Source organism: Quercus robur, chromosome 2 (assembly GCF_932294415.1).
Source record: "Quercus robur chromosome 2, dhQueRobu3.1, whole genome shotgun sequence".
In the NCBI taxonomy this organism is placed as follows: domain Eukaryota; kingdom Viridiplantae; phylum Streptophyta; class Magnoliopsida; order Fagales; family Fagaceae; genus Quercus; species Quercus robur.
In genome coordinates this window covers 81,379,168-81,389,746 of record NC_065535.1, presented here as the reverse complement: position 1 = coordinate 81,389,746, position 10,579 = coordinate 81,379,168, and the positions used below count along the sequence as shown (strand labels likewise).

The following is a 10,579-nucleotide window of genomic DNA, read 5'->3' as shown; positions in this document are numbered from 1 at the left end:
ATATATGTGTAGGAATCGAGTAATATCGAGCTTTAGCTAGAGCTTCCTTTCTTTTACCACATTTCATTTTTTTTTTTCCGAATTAACTCAATTAACCCTAGTGAATTGTCTTACTACCTACACTTTTCCTTTATGGGAGATTATGGCAAAATGATTAATCATGTATCTCTTGGAAGTTTGGACATCATGGTCCAAGAGGTACCTCCTTAAGAGTTGAAAATTGGAGAGAAAATTGGAGTAGTAGTAGGATCATTTCTAACCAATAAAAAAAATCATATATCTAATTATTTTATTTATTTATTCATTTTTCAATAAACTGGTTGTTTGAACTTAAAGCACTTACACGGCTACGCTGCCCCCTCCCCCTTTGGTTTTAGCTTAAAAAAATGCTTGGTTGTGAAGGAGGAATATCGTGTGGAACCTCTTTATCAATCAAACAAGAGATGTTGTAACAATCCATCTTTTGTACATTGATATTGAAATAAAAGTTGTTTGAAATGTTAAACTGTTTTGCCAAAATATATTATACCCCCAACCTATCATGGCATTTTGCAATGATAGTTTATAAATCGAGATTGATGAAATCTGCAATTTATCAACCAAGTCACAAATGAAGCTTCATTTCTTAGGCTTTGCCAATCCATTAATTTTATGTTTTTTTTTTTATATATATAAAAAATAACCTTATTATGTAAAGGCATTCACACCGACACACCATGCTCAGAAGAAGCCACGGAAAATGCGTACTACATTCTACATATATAGGAAGTCACTTGGTTGGACCTACCATAGAAATGGCATATTGCTACTCAAAAGTCTAAAAAGTGAGACAACCACTTCAACTTGAGCAGGCTCAATATAAATCCAAAATTAAAAATCATGGCAACGAAGAAGCCCAAACCCCAAACATCAGGGTATTGTCATTCTTCTAAATAACCATAAAGCCTAAACCTTTAAACCTCCCTGTGCCTGTCAATTATCAAAGTCCCTTGAGTCACAGCCAAATCCCTGGGTCTGGGGTGACTTTTGGTCTAGCCTGGACTTGTGAACAATGTAGTCGAAACATGTGGGTCTCCATTTTGTTATAGACCTTGATATGATTTTAAACCATCTTCTTTATGATCATTGCTTATTATCATTAGGTTAATTTCTATTCTATATAGGGAGAATTCAAACCTAGATTTTTTATTTGCAAACGGTATATTAGTTGAGCTGACAAAAACCCACATAATTAATAGAGTCAACATGTGAGTGTTGTGAATTTTTTTTTTCTAATTTTTATCTTATCTAATTGTGAGTCTAGTATATTTTTGTTAATATTGGGAAAATATTAATAATGATAGAGATGTGTTGATTGAAATAAATTAGTTTGGATTGCGATGAGTTATAATTTGTTGAGTAAATCAGTAAATTACAGGAATCTCCACCCTACCCCCAAAACTTAACAAAAATGACGTTCCCTCATTTAGATTTGAAAGAAATCAACATATTTGTCATTTCGTTAATAATCTTAACTAAATATTTTAAATTTTGAAACGATTCCTCTCCAAAAAAAAAATTTGAAACGATTCTCTTGACCAACCCATAAGCGTGGTTGATAAAAACTTTTTTGGTTAACTATTACTGTTTCCTATCACCAAACTTCCAAAATAAACTTCCGGCAACAATTTTTGCACAACCCGGAATAACAAGCAACTCCAAACATATATGGTGAATTGATTTGGGTAAAGTTTTTGTAGAAGTGGTTGGCATTTGAGTTTCGGGTTGTTTAGGAATACGGTTTAAGACTAAAGACCTATAATTTTGAACAATTTCATTGGGTTTATATTTGCAGTTGGGTTTAAAAATTTGAACAATTTAAGGGTATTTTTTTTTAATAAAAAAAAATAAAGTTTTGGGCTAGAACATTTGGGTTGTAAAGGCTATGACTTATACCTTTTAGCTGTTGTTGACCAAACTGTTAAAGAGTTTTTTTATTTATTTATTTTTTTTTCCTGAGAATAAAACTTTTATAAACAAGAAGAGCAGGAAGATACATACAAAGCTTCCTCCAGGATAACATTCTTTAGAACCTGAGGAGCAGAAACAAAATGCAAAATATCCAAATACAAAATTAGCGAGCTAAAATTTTACACCCCAACAGAACCACTCCACCCAACCCCTTACCAAGACCGAATTTTGGTGGTTCCCTAGAGATCTCAAGCTCTGATACCAGAACCAGCATTGGACATTCTTCAAGGCAGCAACTCATGAAAGTAGCAGCTGAATTGAGTCATGTTTTTAGTGTTATGTTAGTGTTTTCATTGTAGTTTAATTAATTGTAATAATTGGTGCACATGCATGTATTGGGTGATTTGTTAGTTGGCAAGCAACAGCCAAGTATGTGCTAGTTATAACTGTAACTATATCTAGAGAAGTTAGTTATAGTAGGAAACACTTAGCAAGACAGATTGATGAATAAGAATTTCCTGCCTTGAGTGCTGAATTTCAGAGATGAGTTTTCTGTGCTGAGCTGCTGTGCACCTATAAGCTTCTCTAGGCAATTCTCACTTCCTTTTTAGACTAAAGCCTAGTTAGCCAACCCTATTACCTGCATCATAAGTAAAAGCAGTACGTTAGAAGGAACAGGAGAGGCTCTCCAGCGTAAAAATTGAAAATTTGTGAAAGAGAAAGGGAGTGTCTCAAAGGCTCTCTAGTAATAGAAGGTATATTGAAAATCTAAGAGAGTCTAATAGGAGTTTGCAAAACAAAATCTGTAGAAAATATTTGAGATACAAACCTTTTTAAAAATCTGCTCCTCTCCAAAAATTTCAAATTTTCTTGGGTTCATTTATTTTTAATTACGTTTATTTTTAATTTCGTTTATTTCATTTCATGTCCAACCTCACAACTTATACCAACTACCAACTCCACCAATTTGATCGATCCCATTTCCTCAAAAATATCAAAAGCTCAGAGTAAACAACGCATTGTCTTCGTATGCTCCATACAAAGCTCCTAATATACAGTACACATTAGCCTCATAGACCAAATCACAAACACCTTGTTCTTACCACACGAGCTCATCATCTTCACCGCGTCCCTGCTTACAAACAATAAAACCCACCAAATTAATCCTCTCCATAAACGGAGTCACCAAACCCAATTCCAAAAATCAACCCAGAACACAGAACCCACATTCAGACTCAAACTCAAACACCTTACCTGCATAAACCAAAAACCACAAAACCAAGACTAAAAACCCCAGCCAGCAAGCATCGTCTCACGCCACTACGCCATCGCCACGATTGAATGGTGGAGCAAGAGATGCGGTCGCCTAAGACCCAAGTAAAAAAGGTCCCCAAATTTTAACAGGTTATTTATAATTAATAAATAAAATAATTTTTTTATTAGATGAAAAACAAATAAAAAATAGAAAAAAATACAATGTTTACAATATTTTTCACAATATTTTTACAACTAATGTTGAGTAGCAAGTTGTTACAGCCTTTTATTGATGACAAAAAAAAATAATTATAGTGATATATTCAAATAGAAAGTAAAAAGCAACTTAAAACCTAGAATTTGTTATAAAAAAATATTGTAAATGTTTCACTTCTTAAAAAAAATAAGAATGATAATAAGAGTTTAGTTAGCAAAATTTTACTGGTTCTTATCTAAGTCTACTACTAACACCACTCTTTTACTTAGAGCATCCACAGCAGCTGTGGCAAAAATTATGTCATTTTGCCACATTAAAGACCTACTTAATTATTTTACCACATCATTTTACAACATCCCATTTATCAGATGTTTTATCATTCAATTCTATACATTAAAATAATATATACTACTCATTAAAATAATATATTATCTCAGCCACCAACAACAAACAAATACCAATCACCAAGCAACAACATCCACCAACCACCACCACCACCACCACCCCACCATCACACACCCAGCAAGCCAGAAACCACCAACAAAACAAGAAAGAAAATAATTAAAAAAAAAAAAAAAAACCAATCACCAAGCACAGCCACCACCCAAATGCCAAACCACCACCAATTCAACACCGATTCAAACAAACAAATAGCCATCGATTCAAACAGAGAGGAGAGGGCCATCACCCCCACAGCCCATCACCACTGCCACTGTCACTGCCCATAGCCCACAGCCCACCTCTACCATCAGATCAACCCAAATTGCAGCAAAAAAAAAAAAAAAAAAAAAAAAAAACCACAACCAGAGAGAGGTAGAGTGGCTGGAGCATGGCTGAGCGTGAGATCAATGGCGGCCTCGGGGTGAGATCGGTGAGATCGAGCATGGGTGAGATCGAGCGTAGCTGGAGCATGGATGAGATCGAGTGGCTGGAGCGAGATCGAGCTTGGCGGAGCGTGCAGTCGCCGTCGGAGCTACGCCGTCGTTGCTGACGGTAAACATCCCGGACTGGTCAAAGAGAGAGGAAACCGGTACAGGGAGAAGAGAGAGGGAACCGGAGAGTGAGAGCGGAGAAAAGAAAAAATGAAGAAGAGAGAGGGAACCGGAGAATGAGAGAGGAGAAAAGAAAGAAAATGAAGAGAGAGGAGAGAGAAAAGGGAATATAAAATAATAAAAATTTTACAACATCTGTCCGTACCGTTGCAAATTTGCAACGGTACTATTCATATGTGGTATAAGTTTTGCCATTTGGAACATCTGATAAAGCTCTGTTTTTGTGTTTGATGTGCTAAATGTGCCAAAAATTTGGCATTTGGCACATTTAGCACATCTGCTGTGGGTGCTCTTACCACTATCAATCTACCACATCAACAAATATGAAAAATTTTGCTAAATTTTTTCTGTTTATAAAATTTCTAAAAAAAAAAATTTACATAATTCATATTAATTAGTAGTAATTTTACATCTAAAATAAGATAATCAATTTTCGCCTTAACCCCCAAATGCATCAAGCAGTCCCTGTGTCCACACCACCGAAATCGCTGGGTATATTCTAATCTTTCTCTTAAATGTGTTGTATTATTATTGTAAGGACTGGGTTCGAGCACTCATTCTATTGGACGAAAGGTCTCAAGCCCAACTAGCCCAATATAATAAATTTTTAGATAATGGGTTTAAGAACTAGGTCTTAGTCCGAATCACAATCACTAGACACGGTTAGGTGTAGGCTGAGTAACAAGGAAATGGGTTAAAGTATGGAATTTTGTTCTCAGGCGTTTCGTCCAAGGAATTTAGTATTCTTCTTCTTCTTCTTTCAATGCTAGGTTACAGGGGTTTTTCAAGATCATGCAGACTGCCACAACTTCCTCCTTTTTCTCTCCTCTTGCTATTTTTTCGTGATCCCCCATTCTTGGAGGGTCTCTCACATTATATACTTCTTTCCAGTCGATCTTGGCCCTCCACTTGTTGATCATGCAAGTCACTACTCGAATGTTCATCCCATCAGTCACCTTCCCAAACCCTCTGTGAGTTGCGGCAACTAAGGCCGCTCTGTTCAAGGGTCATTTCCTCATTAATGCGGCCAGAATGTTAGTTGGGTGCATTCAATGCAGAGGTGACAGTTTCTCCTTAGATTGCTCATGCACCACACGCCTATGGATATCCTACTGTACTTATCCTTCTCTTGGTGGCGCTCTGGGAGGCTGCCTTTGTTGGTGTGCTGTTCTCTCCTCTTGGGATTTGGGATGCCAAGAGCAGGATCGTCCTCGACAACGTTTCTAGGCCATTTGGGCTTTCTTTGTCCATCCTCGACCATTTCTCCCTCCTTGGCGCGAGCCTTAGGCCCAGTACAAAGTGGACTAGGATTGTCAAGTTCTTTGGCCCCACAATTATTATTACCTGTTAGAAATTGGCTTTGACCACAGAAAACCCAAAATCAAATGGGGAATAGGGAACCATCTGTTTGATTAGACGGTAATGCGTGCACAGCATTAGAATGTTCTAGATCATGGGCTTAGAAGTTAGAGCACTTGGTCAGTGGAGTGGATGTATAATAAAAGAGCTGTAAAATTTACCTAAACATATTCCACGTTACTGACTTCCTTCGCATACTCAAAATTAAAGAAGAGAAAGAGAATTAAGGAGAATAGTGAACTGCGATTGTTATGTAAAAAAAAAAAAAAGGTCAAATTATATTGTTGGTCCTTTGAGTTTAGCTATGTACGTAATTAGTCCCTCAAATTTCAAGTGAGCACAATTGGTCTTTCAAGTTATCAAAATGAGCAAGTTAACTTCTGTTAATAATATTGTTTACGTGGTTAATAGAATAATGACTTATCATTTTTTTAATGATGTGGCATTTCTTTTTATTAAAAAATTACAAAAATGAATTTACACGTAAAAAAAAAAAAGTCTAACCATTCCAATTCAAGTCTTAATCCTAACCCGAATACCAAATTAAAACTCATTAGCAATCTGATTCACAAACCCACAAGAGAGAGATTGAACAATTCCAAGCCCTAGCTACCAGCGACACCGTTTCCCTCTGCTGGAGACGATGGCCTTTGTCTCCCTACTTCTCTCACGCAACTGTAAAATTCAGCAACTATCCAACCCTACGATAACCTGCTCGGAAATGGCATTCGTATCTGCCAAATCCAGATTGTTTCTCAATAAAAATCACAATACAGGAAAGGCGAATTCTCCTCTTGCATCAACACATTTGGCGTTTTGTTAATGCTATTCCAAGCTAAATTATGACCTCTTTCCCACTAGTAGCCACACATGGCACCCCCATAAGCACAATCATCACTATTGGCCGTTTCTTTGACTAATCTTCTTGCTTGCTAAAAACTCCATCTAGATTTCTGGCTTCCAATACATTCTGGTGGTCCTCAATATGTGGATTCTCTTTGGTAACCTCGACAGTCATATTGTCACCACAAGTCCCATCAATAGAGTTGAAAACAATATTTGACTACTAACGGAAGAGCTTGGAATTGTTCAATCTCTTTCTCTCTCGTGGGTTTGTGAATTAGATTGCAAATGAGTTTTAATTTGGTACCGGGTTAGGATTAAGACTTGAATTAGAACAGGTCATATTTTTTTTTACTTGTAAATTCATTTTTTTTTAATAAAAAAATTGTTATGCCATTAAAAAAAATGACATGTCATTATTTTGTTAGCCACATAAACAACACTACTAACAAAAGTTAATAAAAGGACTTATATTGCTCATTCTGAAAATTTAAAGGACCAATTGCGCACAGTGTAGTTTCGCCTAAAAATAAAGAAAATAATTATAAAAAATTTTAAAAATTAATATTTTAATAAAATATAGTGTAAAATAGATAATGTGATGTTGAGTGTTTTGAAAAGTGAATATGTAAAATAGAAAAAATAAATAAATTCTTATGCTAAAATAGACAGAAATTTTTACATAAGTATATGCAAATGCTTACTTGTTTGAAATAATGGGTACGTAGCTAATAAGGTCATATACTCGAATCTAGATCCTCTTCATTTCAAAATGAAATTAACAGGATCTAGATTCATAATTTAGGGGATAAAGTGTGTATTCTTATAATTTAGGGGGTAAGTATAAAAATAATATAGTTTAGAGGTAAAATGTGCAATTTCCCTTAAAAAATAAAAGAACATCATAGAAACATTGTAGTTAAAATATTGATAAAAACTTTTTAATCCATCCGATATTGTTGACTTTTATTATGTGCTGTAATAAGGGTTTTTTTTTGGAGAAAGATGTGGTGTAATAGGCTCATTGTTTGTTTCTTCTATGCATTGGAGTTAGTATAAGATTTGTATGATACCATGTTAATGTTTAGTTGGCTTATGGAAATATCATAGAAAATTTATAATTTCATGTTTTATGTTTACTATATTAAAGCATGACAACCTCTCTTCTCGAAGAATATCAGCGGTTGGCTGGTATTCTTCCCCCAAGCTAAGTCTCACTAGTTAGGCTTAGTTATAGTTTTCTTTTCTTTTTTCTTTTTTCTTTTTTTTTTTTCTTTTTTTCCTCTCTGTTGAAGCTAGCTGCCAGTAGGTACTGGCTTTCCTCTTTGTTCTAGCTCCTCAGTCTTCTCACTTCGTAGTTTTTTTCTTTTTTATCAATATACTTCTATCATCTTTGTCAAAAAAAATGTTCATATATTTTTTGAAATGTTAAAATATTCTTGTCAAAAAATAATTTCTTTCTCAAGTTGGGGTCGTATTGACATTGTGTAGTTGTTTAACATATCCAGCGTATTTAAATACAACGTGTTTCTTCTCTTTGTTCTATCGGGTTTGTGCTTCAGGCCAACATGTATCCATAATAAAAAATAAAAAATAAATAAAGTTCATTCTATCGTGCTTGTGCTTTAGGCCAGCGTGAATTCATAAAAAGAAATTAGTTCGTTTTTAATGTTTAATGGGCTTGAGTTTTATGAAGGATGCTCTTTCACCAAAGCTAATTTAAATAAAATTGATACTTGAACTTATATATGTGCGTGGAGAGCAGTGCAAAGAAAGTGAGGTAGAAAGCTAAATGAAAAGGGCCAAAATTTGAAATCATGAATTGAACCCACGTTTTTAGTTATAAAACACGTGTGTACCATATAATGCTCAATGAAAAATTACTCTAACAAAAGCTTCACATGATAAAACCTCATAGTTTTCCACATAAGGTTTTTACAACATTTTCACAATAAATCATTGGTGGTTAGTTGTTATTGGTTCAAATTTAAACCTAACACTAAGTTTACTTTTTTGCTCCAACAATAACAACTAGTAACAATCTGTCACTTATAATTTATTATAAAAATGTTGTGAAAATATTGTGATCATATCATTTCTCATATATATATATATATATATAATTAGTGCACACTTATAGATAATCAATATGAGAATTTACTCCATTTGCACATTTAATGAACTAAAAATTTGACATAAATGCAAAGTTTTTTTATTTTTTTAAATAACCATATAAACTCTCTCTCTCTCTCTCTCTCTCTCTCTCTCTCTCTCTCTCTCTCTCTCTCTCTCTCTCTCTCTCTCTATATATATATATATATATATATAATTAGTGCTAACCTATAGATAATTTATGTGCATTTAGTCCATTTACACATTCAATTAACTAAAAATTTGACATTGTTGAGGGTCATTTGTGGAAGCCCAGGCAGACAGAAAGAAAGCCAATAATAAGGGAACAAAGAATTGAAAAAATAGATAGCAAAAAACCATTAGGCCCAAGCGGCATGAATAACGGATTACAGGCCCAACAAATAAACAAATGGGTATTGAAGAGGCAAGCGGGCTCAAAGAAGTCAGGAAAAAAAGAAATAGCATTCCATGAGTAGTGTATGAGGTAGAAAAGCAAGAAAGGGCCACCGCAGGCCCAAGGCAATGCAAACTAAGAGAGTAAGGGGTTTATGACAGGCCCATGAACCCCAAGGATAAGAATAAGATTATTGGGCCGGGGAAGCCCAATGAAATTAGTAAAAAGCTCATGGGAGTGTGGAATTAGCAAACGGGCCGAGGAAGCCCAAAGAAAGCGATCGGGCCGTGGATGCCCAAAGGAAAGCCCAAAGGGACATAGGAGCCCATAAGTAAAAGCAAAACAGTGCCCATGACAAGCCACTGAGAAAAGGAATAAACGGCTGGCCCAAAAAAGGTCCAGCAAGATTAAGTTATTACGGCAGGAATAACAGTTCAACGTTGCAAGAAATAAAGAAAATCAAGAGTGGACCAAAGAAATGTAAGGCCCATCATCAGACAAAGCCCAGCTCTTGAATGGAGTGGGAAACCAAAGAAAATCTCACATAAAAGGTCAGAAAACACAGACGGAGAGTTTCCAGATCACGGCAAACGCATGAGCAGCAGGCAGACTCTTGGACATATCTGAAAGGAAAGCACGCGCAAGGTCCAGGCACCACCAGCCTGTACCCAGCCAATACAGAACATGGTGGGGCCATGGGCCAGAGGTAAGAGGTAAAGGGGGTATGGTTTGGTGGTGGGGAGAGGGGAAAAAATCTATTTTGCGGCTCCTGCCCAAGACCTTTTGGGAGGTATGTCCTGCTGGGATGACAGACCACCCAAAAGAGGCAAGGTTGAGGGGGGAACCGTTGGGTGCATGCCTTGAGGGAAAGAGAGAGAAAGCATTTATACCGTGGCAGGAAAAAAGTGCTACGGTAGACTGAGGAATGAAACAAACCTGCCTTTGTCTGGCGAGAGTAAGTGTCACACACCTTTGGTGGTCGGCAAGTACACCCAGACCAGACAAAGGCGGTTAAGGGGCAAAATGATAAAACATTGGCCACGGCAGGCACTATAAAAGGACCTTTGTCGTGCCCTGAGGAGGGGATAGAAAAACAGAGCATTCACGGAGTGAAAAGAAAAACAGAGTAAAAGAAAAGAAAAAAAGAAAGGAAATTGAGGAAAAAAGAAAGATAATACAATGGGCATACACCAGTAGGTCGGTTTCCCTCTCTCCTCCTTCAAATCCTGCTCTCTTCCAAAACGTAACAAGAATTCCTTTTGGGCAATAACCATTTAGGTCCAACTCCCTCAAAACTATTAATCCCCACGGCAAGATCTTTTCCTAGGAGATTATTTGCATTGAGAGGAGACGTTCTCCCCTCTTTGGCTTTGCTTC

General features: G+C 36.1%; 1 long non-coding RNA gene across 1 annotated transcript; it reads right to left on the bottom strand.

Moving 5' to 3' along the window:
- Positions 1-2,019: 2,019 nt before the first annotated feature.
- Positions 2,020-3,282, bottom strand: LOC126707339 (uncharacterized). The gene is made up of 3 exons (XR_007648905.1): positions 3,205-3,282; positions 2,884-3,082; positions 2,020-2,590 (listed from the first exon to the last, which is right to left on the bottom strand). It is a non-coding gene; the product is annotated as an uncharacterized LOC126707339 (long non-coding RNA).
- Between the last annotated feature and the right edge of the window lie 7,297 nt (positions 3,283-10,579).